Raw genomic sequence first — 27,989 nt, forward strand, 5'->3', positions numbered from 1 at the left:
TTTACTTCTGGAAAGGAAGAATGTTAAATAATCTGTGGACATATTTTAAAGCCACCAGAATCCTGGACAAGGATTTCAGAGGGAGGAGTGACATGAATCTTCAGTAGAAAAAGGTTGGCTGAAATATAGAGTGCAGAGTATACTCATATAAGAAGAGCCTGAGTTATTTGATCAGAATCTCCTTTACGCACTAAACCAGAAACCCTATTAAGGCAGGGACCACATTACCATTGATTCTCCAGCACTTGAAATCCCTTGCATGTAAGAGATGCTCCTTAAATAATTTTAGAATGACTGAATCAATTAATCACTAACTTAATAAATGAGGAATGGGTGACTTGATTACATAATTTGAGAGAAAGTATGTCAAAATGGTAAAGGTACTCTATGGAATCATAATGCCTGGGTTCAGAGCCAGGCCCCACCACATACCAGATGCATTTCTTGGGAGGTCACTTAATCTTTCCAAGCCTCAGAGTAAAAATGGGAATATTAATATAAGCTATCCTATAGAGTTATTATAAGGATGACATGATAATTAGGTATAGTATTTGGTACATAATAAACTAAGAAGAGGCGGCAAGAATACACAGAAGAACTGTGCAAAAAAGAGCTTCACGACCCAGATAATCATGATGGTATGATCACTCATCTAGAGCCAGACATCCTGGAATGTGAAGTCAAGTGGGCCTTAGAAAGCATCACTACGAACAAAGCTAGTGGAGGTGATGGAATTCCAGTTGAGCTATTTCAAATCCTGAAAGATGATGCTGTGAAAGTGCTGCACTCAATACGCCAGCAAATTTGGAAAACTCAGCAGTGGCCATGGGACTGGAAAAGGTCAGTTTTCATTCCAATCCCAAAGAAAGGCAATTCCAAAGAATGCTCAAACTCCCACACAATTGCACTCATCTCACACGCTAGTAAAGTAATGCTCAAAAATCTCTAAGCCAGGCTTCAGCAGTACATGAACCGTGAACTTCCAGATGTTCAAGCTGGTTTTAGAAAAAGCAGAGGAACCAGAGATCAAATTGTCAACATCTGCTGGATCATCGAAAAAGCAAGAGAGTTCCAGAAAAACATCTATTTGTGCTTTACTGACTATGCCAAAGCCTTTGACTGTGTGGATCACAATAAACTGGAAAATTCTGAAAGAGATGGGAATACTGGATCACCTGACCTGCCTCTTGAGAAACCTATATGCAGTTCAGGAAGCAACAGTTAGAACTGGACATGGAACAACAGACTGTTTCCAAATAGGAAATATACATCAACACTGTATATTGTCACCCTGCTTATTTAACTTATATGCAGAATACATCATGAGAAATGCTGGGCTGGAAGAAGCACAAGCTGGAATCAAGATTGTCTGGAGAAATATCAGTATCAATAACCTCAGATATGCAGATGACACCACCCTTGTGGCAGAAAGTGAAGAGGAACTAAAAAGCCTCTTGATGAAAGTGAAAGTGGAGAGTGAAAAAGTTGGCTTAAAGCTCAACATTCAGAAAACTAAGATCATGGCATCTGGTCCCATCACTTCATGGCAAATAGATGGGGAAACAGTGGCAGACTTTATTTTTGGGGGCTCCAAAATCACTGCAGATGGTGATTACAGCCATGAAATTAAAAGACGCTTACTCCTTGGAAGGAAACTTATGACCAACCTAGATAGTATATTGAAAAGCAGAGACATTACTTTGCCAACAGAGGTCCATCTAGTCAAGGTTATGGTTTTTCCAGTGGTCATGTATGGATGTGAGAGTTGGACTGTGAAGAAAACTGATTGCCGAAGAATTGATGCTTTTGAACTGTGGTGTTGGAGAAGACTCTTCGGAGTCCTTTGGACTGCAAGGAGATCCAACCAGCCCATCCTAAAGGAGATCAGTCCTGGGTGTTCATTAGAAGGACTGGTGCTAAAGCTGAAACTCCAATACTTTGGCCACCTCATGCGAAGAGTTGACTCATTGGAAAAGACTCTGATGCTGGGAGGGATTGGGGGCAGGAGGAGAAGGGGATAACAGAGGATGAGATGGCTGGATGGCATCACCAACTCGATGGACATGAATTTGAGTGAACTCCAGGAGTTGGTGATGGACAGGGAGGCCTGGCGTGCTGATTCATGGGGTCGCAAAGAGTCGGACACAACTGAGCGACTGAACTCTACTGAACTGAAACATTTAATAAATATTAGTTATTATAACTATTGTTAATACTCAAGTTTTCAAGCTGTTAAATAGTAGAACCAGAATTTGAATTCATATCTGTCTTGTTTGAAAGCTCATAGTCCTAACATTTGTAACTTCAAGAGTGGAGGTAATACTATCCTTTCATGTTATTATAAAATATTGAATATAGTTCCCTATGCTATGCAATAGGCCCTCGTTGTTAATTTTGTAAGTACTAATGTATACATGTTAATCCCAAACTCCTGATTTATCCCTCACCCTTTCGCCTTTGGTAACCATAAATTATTTTCTATATCTGTGGTTCTATTCATGTTTTATTTATAAGTTAATTTGTATCTTTTTTTAGATTCCACATGTAAGTAAATCTGAAAAAAGAATATATATATAAATATAAAAAGAATATATAATATAGATAAAAAGAAAGCAAATATATAAAAACTGAATCACTTTGCTGCACACCTGAAACTAAGACAACTTTGTAAATCAACTATATTTCAATTTAAAAGTTACTTTTTCATGAGTAGTGGTGTTTAAACTCAGTGGGCCTCTTCGGTCAATATTTTGATAGAAGTTCTATAGTACTTGGCTTTTAACAAAGTCTTGGGCTTTTTTAAATTCAGTTGTGGAAGGAGATGATGGAGCTTCTTGAGGCTTAATTTTTAACAGGTTTTTCTAAGCTAGTTCTAGAAAACAGCAGGGAATACCACCAGGACCATTTTTAGAGAACACTTGTTTTGATTGACTAAGCTATATAGCAAGAACAGTAGCAGCAGCACAAAACCACTCCAAGTTGTGTTGGATAGCTGAGAGACCCCACATAACCTATGTTGATGTACATGTGAGAAACCTTTAATTTCTTATAGACAACAGTTTCTTCTATGCTTTTCTTTCTACAGTGTTCAGTTTGATATGTGGGAAAGAATAGGTCTGTGTTGGTAATCTATTGATGAATAACAAACCACTCCATACTATAGAGGCTTAAAATAATAATCATTTAATTTTCTCACCAATCTTTAAGTCAGAGGTTCGGGTTGGGGTCTGCTGGGCAGAGTTGCTGGTCTCACTGCAGGGGATGGCTGGAGTAGAAACAGATGGTCTAAAATAGCCTCACTTACATGTTTGGTGCTGATACTAGCTTTCAGCTGAATCATATATCTCTAGACTCTAGCTGGGCTTATTCACATCATAGCAGTCAAAATAGGAAATGTCCTATTGAACAAGGGCTTTTCAAGATTCAGCTGCATGACATTTGTAAATATCCCATTGGCCAAGAAAGTCACATGACCAAGCCCAGATTCAAGGGGTGGACAAAACTGCTTTAGAATAAAAACTACTTTAGAATCTCATGGACAGGGGAGCCCCGGGGGTTATGTTCCACGAATCAAAAAGAGTCAGATACGACCGAATGACTAACACTTTCACTTTCTTGATGGGAAGAATGAAAAATGCTACAGAGTTGTATTGAAAAGAGGCATGCTTTGGTCTGGGGTGGTAGAATCGTTTTGGCTTCTTTGCAAACAGTTACCACAATGTGGAAGATAGTAGCAATTTCATGTTTCCAAGGTGTGAAGCTAGTCTGGAAAGATCTTTTGAGGGATTTACATCTCAGCGCTATATCTGGCACAGAATTGATGTGAAATGTGCTTCTTTTATAGGTGCTTCAATTAAGTTACTAGGTGACCATGTAGTGTTAGTTGGTGATTGCTGAAGCCTTAATGCACATGCCCTGTATGTGGATGCTAAGATACAAACAGATCCGAGTCTGCAAATCTAGCTTGGAACTGTTGGGTGGATGTAAAAGCTTCATTTATGCTTCTTAAATACTGTATGTCTTCATTTATGCTTCTTAAATACTGTATGTCTTCATTTATGCTTCTTAAATACTGTATGTCTACTGGGTAAACTTTGCTAATGAAATTTCATAGTCATGTTTTCCAGTTTCTTATGAAATTTTAAAATTCCAAGAGACTTTCAGAAATTTCATTTATTCTATCTGAATACGACATAGAACTCCCGATACAGTCTTCTCAGTAAACTGCCATGCTGTGCCCAGGCCATCTCTCTCTGAATCCCCACCCTCTAAGCCCCGTGTCCAAGTAAGACAGCTAGTTATATGTTAAGCAAGTGGGAGAGCAGTGAGAAGATGGGAACACAAGTTTAATTTCTTCCACAGCCAACGAAGCATCTGCATGGCATCTAACCTGTTTCCTTGCTTGTTAGGTCAGAAAATGTGCCTGCTGCATGGCCCCTCACCTCCTCTTTCCTTGCAGCTCAGACATGCTGCAAAATCAGCAACCCTAGGAAATCAACCTCTGGGACCCTGTGGCTACTCTTCTTGGATGTCTTGAGTGAATTTAAAATTTGAGGACTTTCTAAAATTGTCCTGTTCCTGTGGCATGTGAAATCATGATTATGTGAATAAAAGTGATGTGAAACCTTAAAGTTTCAAGTAAATAGATCTTATTTTGATATTTTGAATTGGAAGAAATGCAATATTTCTAAGATAACTTCTCCTAAATTTGCACCTCGAGGTTTAATTGATTATGGCTTGTAACAACCGAGAGTTATCAATTGGCCATATAAGCCTGGTGTGCTGCAGTCCATGGGGTCACAAAGGGTGGGACATGACTTAACAACTGAACAACAACAACATATTTCTTGGATCATTTTGAATGGGTTGATTTGTGTTAAACTGGTTTTGGGGCTTTAAATCAGAAAAAAAATGCATTGCTTAAAGAAAAAGGTACGGTTATTGTGGAAATGTTGGGGCCTAACAGAAGAGAGGTCTTTAATATTAATAGTTTCTGAATCTTTAGAGGATGCTAATGATGCCACTTCTCTTTCTATTGTACATGATCAGAAAACACACTGTGGGCCCACTTTGTAGCTTATCTTAGTTTTTGATTCTCAACATTTCACAACATAATTTATCTATTAGTAAAGGATCCAGACGTTTAGAAACTCATTAAAATAAAAAATGCAGCTTAAAGAAAAGGTCTACTATGTCTCTTGAAACATCCCATTATTTTTTTTCTTTAACTGAGGATGGGATGTTAAAAATTAAGTTCCCCATCCCTGAGGGTGTACACAAAGTTCTATTCTGGTAAGGGTGACGAATAGAAGGTAGTGTGGACCTGGATCAAGGTAACCCAAGCACATTGGCCATATTATGTTCATTTCCTTGGTGCTAAGGTGGTAGACTTTGGGTCTCTCCTAAAGAAAGAGTTCTGAATCCAGAAATAAATGCTACAAATTTAATAGTTACTCTAGTGGGTGTCCTGCAAGTACAGGAATGTTCACTTTTATGCTTTGTACAGTGAGTTGTACATCAGAGACGTGCCCTGCTGAGGGGAAGCCCTCATCCTAAACAGAGGGTAGCCTCCACCCAGAGGTCTGCAGCCTGGATGACCTTTGTGCACTGATCACACTGGACAGCTCTGAAGACCACTTAACTGCACAAGGCATTCACTTCCTTAACACATGGAGAACATGCTAATGTTCCCCAAGAGTTGGTTGGGTTTCTCCATTGCTGTAGGTCAGATTTTTCCAAAATGAGTTCTGCATGATGCCCTGCCCATGATACTCCCAGAAAGGAAAAAGGATTCATAGCTGGAATGGTTTGAATATATCATTATCCTCTTGGAGATTCACATAAGCATATTAAAGGTTCAGAGAAGTTCGACATGAATACAACTGTTTAATCTTGTTTAAGCTATCTTTTCCTACACATCTGTGAACACAGATTTATTTTTCCTGACACGTAATAACATCCCACACTTCAAAGAATATTGCTGTAGATAATCTAAGTTTGATCCTCACATTAAGCATACTTTTAGAGACTGACTTACATTGCATGGCATCGGCTCCTTGTAGAAGAGCATTTGCCATGCTGCGATTTGCTGTTATGCCATCAGCCGACTTAAGGGTTGTTCCAGAAATGAGACACAGGGAACTTGCCATTACATTTGTCGTGGGCACCTCTTTAAGTATGTAATCGACATGATTAAATAACACCATCATGGAATTGGTATATTAAAACAGTCTACATTTATTATCTTACAGTTCTGAAGGTTAGAAGTTGGAAATGACTAAAGGCAAGGTGCTGGCAGAGCTCTGTTCCTCCTGGAGGCTCCAAGGGAGAGTTCACTGTCTTGCCTTTTCTAGCTTCTAGAGACTGCCCACATTTGTTGGCTCATGGCCTGCATCGTCTTCAAAGCCAGCAACAGGCAGTCCAGTCTTTGTCATGATTCCAACTCTCTGTCTGGTTCTTGATCTTCTGTCTTCCTCTTCCACTTTTAAAGGACCCTTGTGATTATCCAGAGCCTAACCAGGCAATTCGGGATAATTTCCTTATTTTAAGGTCAGCTAATGAGCAGCTGCAATTTCATCTGTAGTCTTAAATCCCTCTTGCTACATAATCTAATATATTCATAGGGTCCTGGAGAAGGAGGTGAACATCTCCATCTCTGAAGAGCGGTTATTATTCCTACACAACACAGCATGCATATCACTCTTTGTGCTTTGGCTTCTAGGATGTTGAAAACTATTTAATAACTATTTGGACCTTTATCTTATTTTTCTAACCTTATTTTCCTTTTGTTCTTTTATTTTCATTCTTTTGTAAAATTCATGTCTTCACACGTGCCTGCACATTTATAAGCCTTGTCAAAATGTAGTAAAAATAATCAGTGCCAATAATGAATCTCAAAAATGGTGGTTGGCAAAGTACAGCCCATGGGCCAAATCCAGTCTGCCTCTTATTTTTTGTAAACAAATTCTGTTGGAACCCACCTATTGTTTTCCTGATATAAGGACTGAATTGAGTAGCTCTGGCGTAGAAGATATGGCCCACAAAAAGGAAAATATTTAGACTCTGGCCCTTTCCAGAAAAAGTTTACCAGCCCTTTCTCTAGACACTCTGAGGCTTATTAGCATGTTGTTCTCTTTTTACTACAAAGGGAGATATTGGGTCACTTAAAATCCCTGAGACATGGTGCATATAGTCATTTTTAGGTTTTAGCTTTAGTAGAGATTTGTGAAATGACTGGGAAGTCTGGGACAGTATGAATATAATCTAAGTCACTTAAGAAAATAAAATAGTCTATTGACTTTATTAAATCAGTTTCTATTTACATATTTTCAAAAGGTTATACAGTGGCTTAAGTCTCTGATTAGATTTTGTTGATTGGTGGTTACCACCTTGTCACACACATAGACATACCCACACCGCTGTTACCTCTGCTCAACCTTTAGGAGAATGAGAAGGAAGTGACTATGGGCTTTGAGCTATTCATAGCATTTCTCAAGTCTGGTGGTAATCGTGCATTCATCCATAATGTGCATCACTGATGTTTTCAAAATGGAACAACAACATTTTAGTAAACACCTTTTATGTACTGGTAAGATTATAATAAAAGATATCTGTGAGAGTGAAAATGTTGAAAATCTCTAGAGTATACATCTGTTTCCAAAAATCATGTACATGTTATTTATGTTTCTTTTAAATCAGTGATTAACATATGAATTATGAACTGTGTAGATGATGAATTTCTTTATGACCTTTCCAAATGAAGTAGTTTTGAAATTTCTTCTAAAGGATATCTGCATTTTGAGCAATCTTTTCTTAAAGCAGCATACCTGGGTACCTTATAAGTAAAAATCTTAATTCTGAATGCAGTTTATACATGGAGGAAGAATGGGATATCTGGAGAACAGGATTAGGTACCTATTGTAGGGCAACTTCTGAGAATGCCCTCATTAGATAGTACTAAATAGGCTTGGCACTTAAGCGTTTAACTTTTCTTCTTTAAAGCTGTATTGAGGTAATATTAATATACAAAAAAATTGCATGCACTTAATGTATTTATCTTGATGAGTCTGGGCATACGCCTACTCTTATGACATCACCACAACCAAGGTACTAAACATACTAATTACCTCTTATTATTTCCTTTTGTTCTTTGGTAGTTTCATTGTTGTTGTTGTTATTTTTTAGTAAGAGCATTTAATGTGAAATCTATCCTCTTAACATATTTCAAAGCCTACAATTCCAATACTGTGTTGGTAACGATTGGTACTGTGTTGTATAGCAGATCTCTAAAATGTATTCATTTTTGCAGAATGTAAACCATATACCCGTTGAAAAGCAATTCCCCATTTCCCCCTCTCCCCATTCCCTGGCAACCACCATTCTGTTCTTTCTTCTATGAGTCTGACTATATCTCATATCCATTAAAAAAAGAATCATGCAGTATTTGTCCTCAAGTAGTTGACTCTTTCACTTAGTATAATTCTCCAAGTTCATGCTTATTGTCACAAATTGCTGGATTCACTTCTTTTTTAAGGCTGAATAATATCCCACAAAGTGTGTTTACCTTTATAATGGCTTGGAAACAATAACCAGAACCAGGGCTTGGCTTGTTCTAGACACCTGCCTGTTCTGAATTAAATTTCTTTCTCTATTTCTGGGCTCTTTCTTTGCCCATTTTTGGTCAGTCCCCTCCTTCCTAATCTTAATCTCCCCATGTTTTCAGTAACTATAATTTTAATGAAACAGTCTTTTTAAAGTTCATGTTTTAAATTTTTCTTTAGTCCTCCTTCACTTATTTGGTGAGGCACTTTAAAATTGATTTTGGACAATGATTTTTAAAACTGTTTTGAGGTATAATCAGTAAATGGATCAATTATTGTTGCTTTTCTGAAGCAATTGTCTCCAATTAAAATGTTTCCCCCTCCCATGCTCTTCTAATTTATATATCCATTTTAGTTTGGGAAAAATGGCAATGTATTTATAGAATCATTTTCTACCAGGTTTGACCATCTCAACTTTAATTTCTCTACTTAAAAGTAAGTAATAAACAGTAAGTTACTCTCTCCCATAAAAGCAGGCATCCATTGACAGACAGTCACTTCTGTATAACGTTGAGTCTACTTCTCTCTAATGTTCCCCAGTGGTCAACGGTAAAGAATCCGCCTGCAGTGCAGAAGCCAGAGGAGACCTGGGTTCAATCCCTGGGTCGGGAAGATCCCCTGGAGGAGGAAATGGCAACCCACTCCAGTATTCTTGCCTGGAAAATCCCATGGACAGAGGAGACTGGCGGGCTATAGTCCATGAGGTCGCAAAGACTTGGACACGACGGAAGTGACTTAGCAGCACAGCAGCAATGTTGTGTAGAATAACCCAAATCCTTGTAGTAACTTTCTGCTTCTGCTATTCTTGCTGGATTTCTGGACTTTTTATTGTTCCTTGGCACTCAGTCTTTGCATGTGATACATTTTACTTTCGTTCTATGTCATCCTATTTACAACATGCTGGTGACAATATATGAACTATACCAGTTTCCACACACTATGAAAAGTACTTATCCACACACAAAAGCAAAAATGAGGTTAATAAGTTCACTTGAATTTGGATCTTTAGTAAAAAAAAAGATACAATTTTAGATTGGCTGTTTGTCCATTAAAGTTTTGTGTTATTATTAGGCCAATTTACATAATATACTTCTACCACTGAGTTTGAAACTCAACTTAGAACTCATCTTTAATTATTTCTGGAGAAGATATTTGCTGTAACTTACTTTGTCCCTTTCCCAGATGGAGACCTGTGAGAAAATCACAAATTCATTTGTCTTCTCCTAAATCAGCAATTAAACTAGTAATAAAATATATCCATCATTAGTGATTTATTATTTAATGTGAAATGAATTTCTATTACCACCTCTACTTCTACCTCTTTGTTGAGAGGGAAGAAAGTGGAAGGGATGGGACTTTCTTTTCCAGTGGAAACAGTGCTTCCATTCTGAGATGTGATGAAGCAGTCAATGTTCATTCTGACCGTGACCTCCATAGCTGGCAGATTTTTATCGACTTCTCACTCAGAATACCTCATTTTTGTCCAAACCTACATGTTACAACTCTTAACTCTTCTTGATAATTTTGATTGCTATTTTCTATATCTTTTCCTTACAGCAATTCTTTATTTTTTAATATATTTACAGACTTGTGGATTTCTTAAATTCTTCTGTGACCATAAGAAGAAGGAGTCAAAGAAGAATGCTTCCCTTGGTATGTACCCACATTCCAACTGGGATGCTCATGGAATCTTTCTCAGAGTACTTTGTTTCATTCAAAGTAGTTGGAGGTTGATTTCACATGGAGGGTTTTCTCCTGTCTGATTTCTTAGACATGATTATTTGGATTATGGATGACATAGAAATGCCTGACTTAAATTTTAATGGCTTTACTTCTCAAACTCTATGTGTTTTTCCCCGAGGTTTTGTTTGTTTGTTTGTTTGTTTTTTAACTTTTGCTACAAGTGTTTCTATGCCTTCTGCACACTATGATAAACTCAACAAATACTTAACTTTTGTTCCTGAGAAAATGAATCCAGTTGGTGAAGATTCTATTGGTATGTAGGTAGGGACTCATTATAAGTCATGGACTTTGGCAGTTTCAGCAGTTAGTTATTGCTGGTCTTGGTGTGAGTGTCATGTGGATGGCATATAGATATATTCCTTGTTGAGAATGATCATAAGTATGGACCTCTGTTGTTCTAGAAATGAATGAAGAATAATGATGGGGAAATCCATAGAGTAGTGAAATAGGATGTTGTTTGGAATTCCTTGACTGTTTCTTGGAATTCATTGCCATGGCAGTAGTTGGACATGTGGATATGGCAAATGTACTCTCTAGAAAAACTGTGGTTTGGGTTTTCCTAAATAGGGAAAAAGAAAAGAAGAGAAAGAGTTTTCAGTGTTAAGGCATGTTGGAAGCAGTAACAAGTTGCCATTTGCCATTTCCTATGCCTCTTTTCTATTGCACAATGCTTCTGACCTGGGGAGCATTTCATTGTCCACCAAAACATCTTTCTCTCTGACCTGAAGTATACAAGGCAAGATTTAGTATTGCTCTGAAAATATACTCCTTCATCCTGTGATTTCAAAGTAGAGACGTTGTTAAGAAAGAGCAGGGATTGGGGTGACTGCATCAGATATTCATTTGATGAAGTGTTCAGGAAACCAGATGGTTGGTATCAAATAAATGCCTTGATAAAATGCTTTAGAAATAAGAACTGGTTCCCATTAAAAACAATATATACCCCTCTGGAGGAATTTGCTTATGACTTTCACCATTTTGTTTTCATTTATATCAAGTAGTTTTAAAAATTAAGTATATCTGTGAGTATAAACCAAGCTTGGACTATAGATTTTAAAAAGTCAGTGTGCTTGACTGTGGATATTTGATCCCTACTTGGTCACCTGGTGTCCTTATCCTGGTTATCACAGCAACATCTGCTTAGATGGAATACTGACATTCTTGCACACTGAAGCCCCAAACACTTGAATTTTCCAGCAATGAGAACACTGGGTGTTTCTCTTTGTGTGTGCTAATGGTATGGTCTGATTTTGCAGAATCACTGCAGCAAGTTGTAAATGATGTATGAAATGGAAAATTCCTGTCCAGTGCACAGAGCGAATATATACAGTTCTATGCAATCACTGTAGTGCTGGGCTGTTTATTTTAATATTTCCTTCAGATATATAGTAATTTCTTTGGTGAGTCATATCCAGATGCTTATCACTGACACAGAACACCAATTTCCTTTATATGCATTTCATATGAATTTCAGTCATGTATTTAAGTGTACTTAAATTAATAAAATACTAGATTTGAGAGAATTTGACTTTTAATATTTTATGAAAATCATAGCAGTACACTAGTTTTGAAAAATTTCAGAAATATCAAAGGGTCCAAATAGTAAAATTAGAAATCATTTAATCTTGTTATTGAAAAATATCCTGTTTACATTTAGTATTTATCATTTAAGGCTTTTATCCCTTGTGGTTAGACTTCATTCTGTAAAATAGAATTATTAAGTTGTCTTATTTGTAAATTTTTATTCCCCATTGCCAGTAAGGCTTGAATATCTTTTTATGCTCTTCTACAATGTAACTTTATCACTTCATACTATTCAATTACATGAGTGTAGCACAAAGATTTCCCTGTTCTTATTGAACAGTGACCATTTAGGTTGTTTCTAATTTTGCTGATACAAACATTTCCTATATAGGCACCACAATTTTATGTGATTTTATTAATTTTGGTATATGTTTGGTAATGCCACACTTGTCTCCACTTGTCTCTTTCAAAATGTTCTTGGTTATTGTATTTGTTTCTTGTGTTGGAGTTTGATGATAATCCAGTTAGAACTGGCATCTCTGTAAAACTGAGTCATTGTTACTGGCAGATTTTCTAACATGGATTCATTTTAGTATACCAGAAGTAAGCACCCCTAATTAGGTCACGATAATTTTTTATTTCGAGTTTCTACATCTAACGCCTAAGATGTATCTGTAAAGTTCTCTCTCTGTGCCTTCTCTTAATATTTTGAATGAGGGTCTCATAACATTAATTAACAAGATTCCTCCGTCTTCTCTGGCCCTCCTCCCCACCCCACACCGTGCTCTGGAGGCATTTAAATAGCATGGAGGTACCCCGTGTTCTTTAAGTAATGTCTGCATCTGGCTTATTTGGGGGGATATTTTCTTTGAAACCTCTCATTTCCTCTCAAGGTTATTTTTTGTTTAGATTTTTTTGTATCTTCATACTAGCTTCTTAAGTTGCATGTTCAATTTATGTTTACTATTTAAAATATTTCAAACTACTCATTTTCCCATGATTTGCATTTTAGCTGAATCATATGACTTTTGATATGTTGTATTCATTAATTTTTAGTAATTTAATGTATTTAAATTTAATAAATCATTCAACAAAACCCAATTTAATTCATTGTTTAATAACTTGAAGTATTTTTATATCCTCTATGACCCAAAATTCTTTCAAAAGAGTAAATTTTAAAGTAGTTGATTTTTAAGATTTCATCTGTTATTATTGCTTTCTAGTTTAATTGTCTCTGAAATACACCTGGTATGACTTTTACTTGAATTTTACTGACATTGTCCTTATGAAACAGTATACATGGTCATTTTTGGAAAGGGAGGCCATGGGCACTGGAGATGAGAGTTATTTTATCTAGAGAATTTATTGTATTATCAAGCTTTTCTATATCATAGCTTATTTTTGTGTATGTGTGTCTTTTTCGATCTTCGGGCAATTGTGAAGGATGTTAAAGTCCTTTATTAATTTGTTCTTGTCATTCTTTAACTCTTATTTATAGAGGTATTTGCATTCTGACAGAAAAGTATTATTTGACACACAAACATTGTGTATTTGTGTTGAATTTTACTGCCTTAATATAACATCTCCTTTGAACATTTCATATGTTTTGCCTTGAATTTTCTTTAATATTGGTATTAAAACCACTATTTTCCTTCTGTGTCTATCTCTTTAACATATCTTTGCTCATCTTTTACTCATCCTATTTGTACTCATTTGTCTTAGCTATATCTCTTGTAAAAAAAATATGTAATTAGATTTTATTTTGTAGCTCAGTTTTCTACTTTTTATCTTCTCACAGAGAACTTTAAGCCATTTATAGTTATTGTTATAAACAATTTGTCTGACTCACTTCTTTCATTATGGTTTTTTTTTTTTTTATTCTTTGAGTGATTTTTTTCCCTTTATTCTTCTTTCTTTAAGCACATAGACTATATCATTCTTTGTTAATTTTTGACAGAGTATATATTTCATATTAAATTATATTTTCATTTGTTTCTCCAAGTTCAGTTAAGTTCAGTCGCTCAGTCATGTCTGACTCTTTGAGACACCATGAACTGCAGCACAGCAGGCCTCCCTGTCCATCATCAACTCCCAGAGTCCACCCAAACCCATGTCCATCAAGTTGGTGATGCCATGCAACCATCTCATCCTCTGTTGTCCCCTTCTCCTCCCACCCTCAATCTTTCCCAGCATCAGGGTTTTTTCAAATGAGTCAGCTCTTTGCATCAGGTAGCCAAAGTATTGGGGTTTCAGCTTCAATATCAGTCCTTCCAATGAATACCCAGGACTGATCTCCTTTAGGATGGACTGGTTGGATCTCCTTGCAGTCCAAGGGACTCCCAAGAGTCTTCTCCAACACCACAGTTCAAAAGTATCAATTCTTCAGTGCTCACCTTTCTTCACAGTCCAACTCTCACATCTATACATGACCACTGGAAAAAACCACAGCCTTGACTAGACAGACCTTTGTTGACAAAGTAATGTCTCTACTGTTTGATATGCTGTCTAGGTTGGTCATGACTTTCCTTCTAAGGAGTAAGCGTCTTTTAATTTCATGGCTGCATTCACCATCTGCAGTGATTTTGGAGCCCAGAAAAATAAAGTCAGCCATTGTTTCCACTGTTGCCCCATCTATTTCCCATGAAGTGATGGGACCAGATGCCATGATCTTAGTTTTCTGAATGTTGAGCTTTAAGCCAACTTTTTCACTCTCCTCTTTCACTTTCATCAAGAGGCTTTTTAGTTCTACTTTCTGTCATAAGGGTGGTGTCATCTGCATATCTGAGGTTATTGATATTTCTCCCGGCAATCTTGATTCCAGCTTGTGCTTCTTCCAGCCCAACGTTTCTCATGATGTACTCTGCATGTAAGTTAAATAAGCAGGGTAACAATATACAGCCTTGATGTACTCCTTTTCCTATTTGGAACCAGTCAGTTATTCCATGTCCAGTTCTAACAGTTGCTTCCTGACCTGCATTTCTCAAGAGGCAGGTCAGGTGGCCTGGTATTCCCATCTCTGTCAGGATTTTCCACAGTTTATTGTGACCCACACAAAAAAGCAAAATGGCTGTCTGAGGAGGCCTTACAAATAGCTATGAAAAGAAGGGAAGCGAAAAGCAAAGGAGAAAAGGAAAGATATAGCCATTTGAATCCAGAGTTCCAAAGAATAGCAAGGAGAGATAAGAAAGCCTTCCTCAGGGATCAATGCAAAGAAATAGAGGAAAACAATAGAATGGGAAAGACTAGAGATCTCTTCAAGAAAATTAGAGATACCAAGGGAACATTTTATGCAAAGATGGGCTCAATAAAGGACAGAAATGGTAGGGACCTAACAGAAGCAGAAGATATTGAGAAGAGATGGCAAGAATACACAGAAGAACTGTACAAAAATTATCTTCATGACCCAGATAATCATGATGGTGTGATCACCCACCTAGAGCCAGACGTCCTGGAATGTGAAGTCAAGTGGGCCTTAGGAAGCATCGCTACGAACAAAGCTAGTGGAGGTGATGGAATTCCAGTTGAGCTCTTTCAAATCCTGAAAGATGATGCTGTGAAAGTGCTGCACTCAATATGCCAGCAAATTTGGAAAACTCAGCAGTGGCCACGGGACTGGAAAAAGTCAGTTTTCATTCCAATCCCAAAGAAAGGCACTGCCAAAGAATGCTCAAACTACTGCACAATTGCACTCATCTCACACACTAGTAAAGTAATGCTCAAAATTCTCCAAGCCAGGCTTCAGCAATATGTGAACTGTGAACTTCCAGATGTTCAAGCTGGTTTTAGAAAAGGCAGAGGAACCGGTGATCAAATTGCCAACATCCGCTGGATCATCAAAAAAGCAAGAGAATTCCAGAAAAACATCTATTTCTCCTTAATCAGAGTCTTTGACTGTGTTTCTCCAAAGCATTCTTAATTTGTGTGTCACTCTCAAAATTATATCTTCTGATTAAATGGAAGAATCTGGCATACTTCCTGCCCTAACACGTGTACCACAGCTTTTTCCCAGTCCTACATTTTGGACTTTGTTTCTCCTGTCTTACGTTTTAGAAAAAGCATAATTTTAAAAAATCGTTATTCTTATAGCATATGCCTTATTCTTCAAGAATAATATTTTTATTTACATTTAGCTTTTAAAATAGATGTGCTATAATTTTATTTCTTTGTTTAACTGGTTTCATTTTTCCCAGTTAGATCACTAGACTTTCTTTCTTCTTTTTGAGCTCCTAATTCTTATTCGTCCTTCAGTGAGTTTGGGTATGGCTTTAGATATTTTTTCAAAAAGAATGCATGGTTTTACACAAAAATAAACTCAAAATGGATTAAAGATCTAAATGTAAGACCAGAAACTATAAAACTCCTAGAGGAGAACATAGGCAAAACACTCTCTGACATACATCACAGCAGGATCCTCTATGACCCACCTCCCAGAATATTGGAAATAAAAGCAAAAATAAACAAATGGGACCTAATTAACCTTAAAAGCTTCTGCACATCAAAGGAAACTGTTAGCAAGGTGAAAAGACAGCCTTCAGAATGGGAGAAAATAATAGCAAATGAAGCAACTGACAAACAACTAATCTCAAAAATATACAAGCAACTCCTACAGCTCAACTCCAGAAAAATAAATGACCCAATCAAAAAATGGGCCAAAGAACTATATAGACATTTCTCCAAAAAAGACATACAGAGGGCTAACAAACACATGAAAAGATGCTCAACATCACTCATTATCAGAGAGATGCAAATCAAAACCACTATGAGGTACCATTTCGCACCAGTCAGAATGGCTGCGATCCAAAAGTCTACAAATAATAAATGCTGGAGAGGGTGTGGAGAAAAGGGAACCCTCTTACACTGTTGGTGGGAATGCAAACTAGTACAGCCACTATGGAGAACAGTGTGGAGATTCCTTAAAAAACTGGAAATAGAACTGCTTTATGATCCAGCAATCCCACTGCTGGGCATACACACTGAGGAAACCAGAAGGGAAAGAGACACGTGTACCCCAATGTTCATCGCAGCACTGTTTATAATAGCCAGGACATGGAAGCAACCTAGATGTCCATCAGCAGATGAATGGATAAGAAAGCTGTGGTACATATACACAATGGAGTATTACTCAGCCATTAAAAAGAAAACATTTGAATCAGTTTTAATGAGGTGGATGAAACTGGAGCCTATTATACAGAGTGAAGTAAGCCAGAAAGAAAAACACCAATACAGTATACTAACGCATATATATGGAATTTAGAAAGATGGTAACAATAACCCTGTGTACAAGACAGCAAAAGAGACACTGATGTATAGAACAGTCTTATGGACTCTGTGGGAGAGGGAGAGGGTGGGAAGATTTGGGAGAAGGGCATTGAAACGTGTAAAATGTCATGTATGAAATGAGATGCCAGTCCAGGTTCAATGCACGATACTGGATGCTTGGGGCTAGTGCACTGGGACAACCCAGAGGGATGGTATGGGGAGGGAGGAGGGAGGAGGGTTCAGGATGGGGAACACATGTATACCTGTGGCGGATTCATTTTGATATTTGGCAAAACTAATACAATTATGTAAAGCTTAAAAATTAAATAAAATTAAAAAAAGAAATCTCCCCCCCCCCCAAAAAAAGAATGCATGGTTTGTATGTTTTCTAAAATCATGTATTTGTGAAGATATTTTTTCTTCTTTGTTTAGGTATACATTTCTTGAGTTGTACCATTTCCCTTCAAATTTCTGTAATTTTGTTATATTGATTTCTACATCAAAAGAAAGTCTGAGGCAAGGCTCTTTTTTTCTGTGTATAATCATTGGTGTGTGTGTGTGTGTTGTTTTTCTATGCCTTGGTATTTATGAGACTTCATTCTTGTAACTCAAAAATTTTGATAGGAGGCACCTAAGTATGGGTTTGAATAATAATAATCAACCTTTTCATCTTTATCCACTGGAATTTTTTCAGTTGATGAGTGTTTTTGTCTATTATAACTTAAATTATTAGAGTTGTCACATGTATTATGATCTTCTCAAGAACCCCAGTGATCTAGATGTTGAAACAGTATGTTCTATGAAGGCAGGAGCCATAGAAGTCTTATTCACCACTCTGTACTTGGGTATATAGGTCTAATGCCTGGTGTATTCTAGACATTCATATATAGTCAGATAAATGAATGATAAACCCCATCTCTGACCTTCATGTGTATGTTTTCCTCCCCGATAATTTTAATCTTATTTTTTCATCTGTTTGTAGGGATGTTTTGTGAAATAAGCTCACTAGGAAACCATGAAACTGAAGGTTCTACTTCAGGATTAATATGCTCAAGGTTAACCTACTTGGACATAGACATTGCTTCCCTTGTCTCCTTCCCCTGTTGTCTTATGAAGATACGGCTTCACCAGAACTGTCTTTAGCTTGAGAATCAGCAAAGTTTCATAAGTCTAACACATTCCCTCTTAACACATAATGAGTTCAAGTTCTTCCTAATTGATAAGTAAATCCAAGAGTAAGGAAGAGGAAGTAAGCGAGCACCAAGCTTACTTAGCTCAGATCCAAAGCCTCCCTCTTGACCAGAGAATATCACTGATAACTGACTGCTTCTCTGTCAGTTAGCCATTGTTGCATAACAAACCATCTTCAAATTTAGTGGCTTAAAACAACAGTTGTTTACTAGCTTCTTATTCTCTTTGGGCTGGGCTCATCTGTGCAGTTCTGTAAGTCTTACATGTGCACACACATGTCACTGTAGTCAGACGGTGGGTCAACTTCAGGTGATCTTGATGGCCTCATACATGCGTCTGGTGTTAGAGGCACAAGACTGAGGGTTTCTAAAGCAGCATGAGTGGGAAAACCCCAACACACAAGCACTTTTCTAGCCTCTGATGGCGTACTTTGCTAAGGTTCCATTGGCTAGAAAGTCACCTGACTAGTTCAAATTCAAGGGGTAGAGAAATGAACTCTGGTTCTAAATTGGAGGAACTTTCATGTCATATTGCAATGGCATGGATACAGGGAGTGAGCAAATTTGAGGCCTTCTTTAGAGTTCACCCCCAATCACTCCTATTTGGGATTCTGGAAACCAAAGGTATTCATACTGAAACATATCCATTCCTTACTCTGTTGTTCTGTTGGCCAATTAAGTTGGAACTTAATCTAACCTTACAGTGTGTGTTTGATCTGTAGTCTCTCTGAAGAGTTACACTGTGTTCTTTCTACATTATCATTCTGGTATTTGCTGTCTTTAATGTAGATTTGCATGCTGCCAATGCTTTTTTGCCATACTTTACTAACATAAGGTTAGTATTGCATTTTGCAATGCAATACTAACCTTACGTATAGTCTCTTCTTACTGCATTCATCTTTTTTTTTTTTTTTTAATTCTCTTACCTTTTCATGTTTTTCCTTCTAGTTTTCTGTACCTTTCATGGTGAAGTCTGTTCCACAAGCATCATATTTTTCAAAAGAAGTGATCTTTCTCTGAGTTTGTGGGATGTTTTTGTTCCCTTTCTATATAAGTCTTAGAAATGCTTTGTTTGGTGTTTGTCAACAGAATAGGGGGTTTGCTCTTATGTCTATTTTCTTGTGTGGTGGATCAGATTTCCTTCTTGGATGTGTATATGGAGGACGTATTAATGTGCATGCATGCTCAATTACTCAGTTGTCTCCGACCCTTTTTGACCACATAGACTGCAGCCTGCCGGGCTCCTCTGTCCATGGGATTTTTCCAAGCAAGAATACTGGAGTGGGTTGCTATTTCTTTCTCCAGGGGATTTTCCCAACCCAGGGATCAAATCCGCATCTCCTGCATTGGCAGGCAGATTCTTTACCACTGAGCCACCTGTGGAGCCCTTTATGTACATACCTCCTAGTCCAATTCCCAGTTTTTAGGGAGAATCATTTAGAGAGTGAATCCCTGAAAGCTCGATCTCTGTTCAAATGGGATACATAAAAACGTCAAATTTCTGGCATGCGCTCCTTAGGTCTAAAGGCAATGAGAAATCTCTTGCTTGTTGATGATGAGGGTGATAGGGGTCATTTTGACAGCAGAGGGTATGTGATCTCTTCTCCTCTCTGCTCTGTTTATGTGCGGGTTTTGTGACTTTTTTGCAAACATTTTCATTAATAATATACATACAAAATTAAATATGTAATATATGCATATTATAAAGCATAAAATGAATATCAGTAAACTTATGACTCAGATTAAGATGAAAAACACAAACAGGGCCATGGTATCTACCTTTTGGACCTTACCTGGTCCTCATCCTACATCTGCCCACCAAGAAATAACCACTATGCTGAAGATGGGGCTTACTACTCCCTTGCCTTCTCTCTTTTATGTGTAACAATTCCTTTTGGATATGCAGATACATCATGAAAGTACATGAATATAAATGTATAAAAGTGTGAAGTGTAAATAATTATAAGGTCTTTCTTAGGGTCATTTTAATGCATGCAGAATCTTAGTATTGATCATTTGTACCTTTTCCCTTTTTAAATTATTTTGTTCTAATTAGTTTCCCTTTTTTTTTTTTTCAAAAAGAACTTTTGGCTTTGATCATTGTCTATAACAGTTATTTTTCTATTTTACTAATTTCTACTCATCTTTATTATTTGATTTTGGGACTGAGTTCTGAAGAGTAGGTAGAATTTGGCCAATTTAAGAGCATGAAGGGCTTCCCAGGTGGCACTAGTGATAAAAGAACCCGCTCGCCAATGCAAGAGATACAAGAGACGTGGGTTCGATCCTTGGGTTGGGAAGATCCTGTGAAGGCATGGCAACCCACTCTAGTATTCTTGCCTGGAGAATCCCAGGGACAGAGGAGACTGGTGGCCTATAGTTCATAGGGTTGCAAAGAGTTGGACAGGACTGAAGTGACTTAGCATGCACGCATGTGAGCAAGAGCATAACATCCTTAAATATTTGTCAGTATTCATGAGAATATTGGAAATAGTGTTTTAATGTCTGCTGTTGAATCATTAGTCCTACCAAATCCCCTGGAATTCAGAAATGTTGAATAGAAGTCTTGTACACTTAGAATCATTTGATTTCATTTAAACGTGAATATTAATTTCTGAAATATTGGTGATATTTTAAGTCTCATATTCACCTCCTAGGCTTACAACATTCACCCTATTTCCAGAATGTCTTTGTTCCTTCTTTTTCTAACTCTTGATAAAAGCAGATTCTAAAATGGACATGTACCTCCTAGGGGTGCCACATTAGAAATTAGATGACAGTGTTTTTCTAATAGATTTTGTCTTGTGTACATGATTCTGTCCTTAAACTATTATCGATGTTCATTTGCTTTGATTACCTGTATTCCCTCTCATGCATCCCCTCCACCTTGAATCTGTCCCCCATTCTTGGATAGTATCAATTTTGTTCACCTAGTGTTTCTGTCTTAGAAAAAAGCAGAAGGATGACACAGTTAAATGGGCCATTTAACTGAAGAATGGCATGTCACACATTCTTTTTCTATATGTATAATGAGAGAGAGGTATATAGGTTAATGTATGTATTTATGGAGATGAATATTATGGCTATTTTATGATATTTAAGACTAAATGCCACAGTTGTATTTTTTTTTTAAAGTAAGTCTAAACTTCCCTTTAAGGAAAGCCGAGAAAAGTAGTAATTTGGAACTAGTTGGCTTAACTTAAAAAGCTCCCCTGTGACATCGGAGTGTGTTTCATGCAATTGCTTTCTTAGACTTGCTCATTAAAATATTGACTACTCTTTTTCTTCAGTAAATGCTAATCCTGGCTCCCATGTAAATGTATTTACATTTCACTGCAGGCAGCCTGCCAGGTTAGAAATAAAACCAATTTGTTAATATCACTATTTCCTTTTCAGCAAAGAAAATATGCATTAAATTAAAGGCTTTCTAAAAATAATAAGAAATGACTTCAGTTGATACCAACCATTTGTTTGTCTCTCTGACTTAGGCTGTGACAGCTCATCTTTATCAGCCTGCATTTCTCTGTTCCTCTCTGCTCTGACCATCTTCTGTGCCAAACTCTGGATTCTTAAAGACCCCAGTCCAGGTGCTAATGTTTGCTTGGCCCCCTTCTCCTCACCTTTCCCACTGCTGCACCTATCTGAGAATGCAAAACACTGTATTTAAAAGAACGTGAGCAAATATGGTTAATCCTGGTTGATGACATGCTGCTTTACTGGAGCATTCTCCCCAGAAATCTTGGAAATCTTTGAACTGCAAGAAGGTTCCCATTTGATTTACTATTCGTAAGTGGATCAGTGTTATTAAAATCCACAGGAGTCCTTTGTTCATTTAGTCATTCTGAGGGCCACCCATCAAGTACTTCTACATACTATTTTGCACAAGAGCATCTTCCCAGAGCCCTTAGCTGTTTCTTAAATAATCCTTCTATAGAAAGAACGAACTATGCAACTGTACATCAAATCATATTAGAAACTGGAGAATGTGCACATTGTGTTATCTGAACTTGGGAAGTCAAGTGAATTTTCAGTAAAGCTAACAAGATATTACCCTTGTTAGCATACTTTGCCTGGCTAAATGCTACTTTTTACTTTGTTGATTATTTTTTAATAAAATGAATTGATTGATATTTGCTATTACTCCTGTAACTTGTAAAAAAAAAAAAAAGAACCATTTGCAAATGCCCATGGTCTAGTTGGTCCTGAGAAAAATAAAATCTGGCATCTAAAATTTGGTACATAAATTTTGTTACTCTCCTGATTTTTCTTCTTATTTCATTTTATTTCCCTTGTTTTCTGGTCCAGTCAAATGTTGGCCTTGGCTCTATCAATTTTTAGAAGGATGAAGTCTTACTGACAATCTTCATGTTCTCTTTCTACGTCAGGGAAAATATTAAAGAAATAAAATAGTTAACCTAAACAATGAACGATTGCCTACTTCCCACCTTTTTCTTAACTAGCTTTAAGTCCTAGGGTCCTAAATTCTTTACTGTACTGACTCCACAATAGCCATCAAAATAAGGAAATCTTTCCCCTCTTCAGTCCTTTCACCTTTCAGAGTTTTATTCTGTCTTATACCCATTTAGTTTGAAGGGAGTTGTTGGCCTCTTGCATCATTGTTTATATATATATATTCTTTTTTTTTTTTTTTTTCTATTGGTATGGCATCATGTCTACTTGCTAAATCCTGTACAACCTTGAGCTGGGTGCATACCAACAGTTTAATGACCCTTCTGGTATAGTCTTTGGTCCAAAAAGTGATTGGTGTTGAGATGCTTCTCAGGAAGAGAGATTTATCAGTACATAGTTGTTCTGTGAGGAAAACCGCCTCATTCAACTGGTAAGCGATTTATGCCCTGAAGCATGAAGATTTCATAGCCCTTGTCATTTTATCCTTCCTGGTGTCGCTGCAGGTGCTATTTTTATTCATATAAATATTTAATCTTCTATAAAACTTATTAAGCTGTTGGCCTCAATAACATTTTTTGGCAGCAAGTTTCCTAGGTTAAAGGGACACAGTCAAGTACAACAGCTTAGCTCAAGATCATAGTTTTAAATAAAGGCATAAAAGGTGATTTTTCTGAGATTTAAAAAAAAAGACTCCAGCAAAGCTGTTTGGGGTTCAGCTATGGCATTTCCCAATAATGCTTCCACTGTCTCAATAGCACTGAGTTGGCATCTAAGAGATCAGGAAGCAAGCACAGTTGAAATTAAAGTGAGAGTAGTTCATATATATCTTTTTCTGGACCCAGTAAAGATGAAAAGTAGACAAAATGTATAGGCAATGTTCTTCACTTTCTCAGCATTCAAATCTCCACATTAAAAGTAGTTGGCTTCTTTGGATGGATACCTCCTGTTAAAACAGGTGACCTTTCTCTGAGCTTCTTCATTGGGTAGAGGACCAACGGGTAATGAGTGGTGGCATCTTCTAATTCCTTTTAGATGGTTATCTGGAGATCAAGTGGAGGTTTCTCCAGTTGAATTTGATTTAGCCACAGCCATATTGGAAATTTAAACGTAAGCATCTAGACTTATGTACATGGACCATCCAGATGGATGTGGATTAACTCTGGAGTCATACATTTCTTTGTCTTCCTGGGTATTTATAGGAGCTGATACATTTGGCCTTGATCTAGCTGGACAATGATGGACACTTGTACCACAAAATATTCTGGTGTGTATAGACCTATACTGGTTTAGAGACTGTATCTAATTTAGATGAGTTAATCTCTATTGGCAGCCCTAACATAGGAAGTTTATGACTCTTAAGGAAGAAAAATAGCATGTTAGTAATAGAACAAAACCATGGGATATGTAATGAAGTTATAAATTATGAGGAATTATAAGGACTGTATAAATTCAGAGAAGGGATTGGTTATTATTGACCAAAATGCTTTAAGTGATGGTGGTAGTTGAACTGATTCTTTTGAAAAACCTGAGATCTGGGCAAGGGAAGAGAAAGTGAGTGGGTGAGGCATTAGTGAGGAGTAGGGCAGGGCTACCATTCAATAGCAACACAACTTCAGTGTAATAGGTTCTGTGACTTCTAAAATAGATTCTCACCTAAAGAATCATAATGAGATTAAGTGTTGGTTCAATCCAGATTATGTGGAACTAAATTTGGTGCTATTCTTTCTTTTATAATTATTATCCTTTCTACTGATGTAATTAAAAAAACATTCTCACAGGTCCAAATATCAAGGTCCAGTAATTTTTTAAAAATATCGTTAACTCATCTTGCTTAGCAATACTTTAGTTCCTTTTGTTAAATAAGTGACCAAACTGTCATACATGCTGGCTGAGTGCAGATTGGTCTAGCCACTTTAGAAACTGTGTTAGCAGCTTTTTATAAAGTTAAGTATGCATATACCAGCTTTTTATAAAGTTAAGTATGCATACACCATATGACCCAGAAAACCTACTCCTAGGGATTTGCCCAAGAGAAATAAAAACTTTGTCACATCAAAACTTGTCAGTGAAAGTTTACAGTGGCTTTATTCATAATTACCCAAAGTTGTAAAGAGTACAAATGTCCTTCAGCTTGTAAGTGAATAAGCAGTGGTATATCCATATGAAGGAATACTACTTAGTAATAGAAAGGAATGGACAACATGGGAAAATCTCAAATGTATTACACTAAGTGAAAGAAGCCAGACTCAAAAATCTACATGCTGTTGGTTCTGTACATCCTGGAAAAGGCAAAATTATGGGAAAGATAACAGATTGGTCATTGCCCAAGGACTGGGGCTTGGGGAAAGTGTTGACTGAAATTATAAGGGTGTTTTGGGGGAGTGATGGAACTTTTTAGTATCTTGGGGTTGGTGGTGGTCACCTGACTATGCATTTGGCAAAACTCATAAAACTAAACACCAAAATGAGTGGATTTTTTCATGGTATTTATATGGCACCCCACTCCAGTACTCTTGCCTGGAAAATCCCATGGACGGAGGAGCCTGGTATATTGCAGTCCATGGGGTCACTGAGGTTGAACACGACTGAGCGACTTCACTTTCACTTTTCACTTTCATGCATTGGAGAAGGCAATGGCAACCCGCTCCAGTGTTCTTGCCTGGAGAATCCCAGGGACGGGGGAGCCTGGTGGGCTGCCGTCTATGGGGTCACACACAGTCGGACACGACTGAAGTGACTTAGCCGCGGCAACATACTTCAATAAAACTTACTTTAAAAAAGAAGTGGCCAACCATATGTTTTTCACAAATCTTGCATTATGACCTTACATGGGTTTCCTATGCTACAGTTTTCAGTGTTTCACATTCTAACATCTTTTCCCTCTTGAAAGTTTTTGTTTATAAGCTTCCATCATCCCTTGAAGAAATGTTTAGAATTCTCTTAGAATTTTGGTGGAGATGCTCAAAGACCTAAAATGAATGGTCTGAGCTCCCTTTGAAAACAAAGTATTTTATATGTAAAGAGGGACTACTTTAAAAGGACTGTTTCATATACTGAATAGGTGACTCTTTTGAGACATGGTTATGACATGATAGAACCCATGTGACTTCTTTGCTGTGTCATGGATCCATAGACCTTATAAGATGTGGAGATTTGAACTCTTTAAACCAGTCTACGCATTCATTTTCCAGATACAAATAAACTGTCTAGTTCATTGTCTCCAAAGTTTCACTCAGGCTACTTAAAGGATATTGAAGAAAAATCACAAAACTTGCTGTGTGGTACAGTGAAAAAAAAAAAAATCTTTTGTTCTTCAGCGATGCCAAAGCATCTATTTTTCTGTGGTTTAAAATTTTTATTTGTATCTCACTTGCTTCTAAAATGGATTTGGGGTGGCTCCTCTTAGTAAAGTAGATGTTCTGAAATTTATCCTTTTCACTAGGTCACCTTCCCACTTCCAAACCCTTCACTTTGCTGGAACAATCTGTCTGTTATCACCCCGGACAATGTACTGCCCTCTATCTGGATCTCAGCTTCTCTTTTCAAAAGTGAAGTCCAACTATGATCTGAGGGATCATCTCTTCAGTGGTCCCCAAACACCAGTTATGTTCCTTTTCCTCACATGTGTCACCCCATATTTAATCAATTATTTACTTATTCATCTCCTGTGTTGGAGAAGGCAATGGCAACCCACTCCAGTGTTCTTGCCTGGAGAATCCTAGGGACAGGGGAGCCCGGTGGGTTGCCGTCTACGGGGTTGCACAGAGTCAGACACCACTGAAGCGACTTAGCAGCAGCAACAGCATCTCCTTTGTTAGACCCTAAGTGCTGTGGGACCGTGTGTCTCTTAATCACTGTTGTATTCTCAGCTGACAGGAAACACTAGCAAAATATTTGTTGAATAAATGAAGGGACCTGCCATCCCCAATGGGCCATACTTGTGCTACTCATCCCATGCTTATACCAGTTTATACTTTAAATACTTTGGAAATAGTGTAACTACCATATATCTGAAAAATATTGTTAGTAAGGAAAAGCAAGATTTTTGCCATTACAATGTTTTTTGTTTGGGGCCTATCTCAGGGCTTTGTTATAATTTCCTCTTTGACACTTGGTTTGTATATTTGCCTGCTTTTGTTTGTCTGTTTGGGGTTTGGCTGGATGTAACCAAGTGGCAGCTCCTTCACGTGAGTGTTTTGTGCAGTATGTGCCAAGTCTCACTGTAGCTGATACATAAGTAGCACCTAGTATGCAGTTGGTGGGTGGTCTCTTCTATGTAAATGAAGGTGATTGTTCTTGGGATGGGAAGTCCAAGATGGCAAATTCTATGGGATTGCAAATTTCAGCATAGATCTCTGGCTATTTGTGGATTTTGAGCGATTATTTTTAACCAGTTGAAATCACTGAATCAGAGACTAGCCATTTTAATAATTGGGTTTCTGAAAGGATATAAATATGTAGCCATTACATAGAACTTATATACTTTATACAGGCCTGTGCGTATATAGAGCTTTAACTATAAATTTTAACTATGTTGGATTTTTGAATTAGAAATTGATGCAGTTGTCAGAGGCTTAGTTCCTCCATTTAATGTAGCTCTTTGTTCTTAATGGGAATTTAGGTCAGCACTGAACAGTGCCAGGGCATCCCAAGAATTTCCCCCAGAAAACAAGGATGCCAGACATGCAAAAGAAGGTCAGCAACACTGTTTGGCAAAGTTATATTCCCTCCTCTCTGGCAGCAGTGCCTGGTTCAGTTTGGACAGCAGAGACTTAAAAAAGGATTTTCTTTTTCTCCTATTTTTTTTTTCTTTTCATTTTTAAAAGCCATTTTCCTTTCCCAACATAAAAATTGTTTTCTATCCAATTCTGTCTGAAAACAACATATCTATTTAGAGAAAAATGTAAACTACTGTGTCACGTTTCTAAGCAGGCCGTGTTTTCTGCAGTCCCACCAAGTTCTGTAGCCATTTGAGTCCTGAGTCCAAATGATACTTAAGTACGGACATGCAGTTGAGATGGGAGGGGGTCACAGCCACAGAATTTGATTTCGCCAAAGGAGAAAGAAACGGCTGCCACATCCTGAAGCCAGTCCAGAGCCCTCTTGGAGATACAGGTTCACAGCACTGTTCATCACCGATGTCACTTTAGAATCCATTATTATGATTTTGCTCTGGTTTTCACGGCTATGCTTTTCAAACTCTGTCCATTCTTTTGTCAACAAGTGTTTCCTCAGATGCTTCTCTGCTCCAGACGCTTTCTGG

At 37.4% G+C, this 27,989-nt stretch overlaps 1 long non-coding RNA gene across 7 annotated transcripts in view; it reads left to right on the top strand.

Annotated features, from left to right (window-relative positions):
• The window catches only part of LOC147353501 (uncharacterized), a 577,435-nt gene that overhangs the window by 15,640 nt on the left and 533,806 nt on the right, over nucleotides 1-27,989 (top strand). For all 7 annotated transcript variants that reach the window (XR_015145691.1, XR_015145692.1, XR_015145689.1 and 4 more), the window contains exon 3: nucleotides 10,187-10,253. This is a non-coding gene — a long non-coding RNA (uncharacterized LOC147353501). The remainder of the gene's footprint in view (nucleotides 1-10,186; nucleotides 10,254-27,989) is intronic.

The sequence above is a fragment of the Bos grunniens genome, chromosome 18 (assembly GCF_055505025.1).
Source record: "Bos grunniens cultivar Pamir isolate PY7600 chromosome 18, Bosgru_T2T1.0, whole genome shotgun sequence".
Lineage (NCBI taxonomy): Eukaryota > Metazoa > Chordata > Mammalia > Artiodactyla > Bovidae > Bos > Bos grunniens.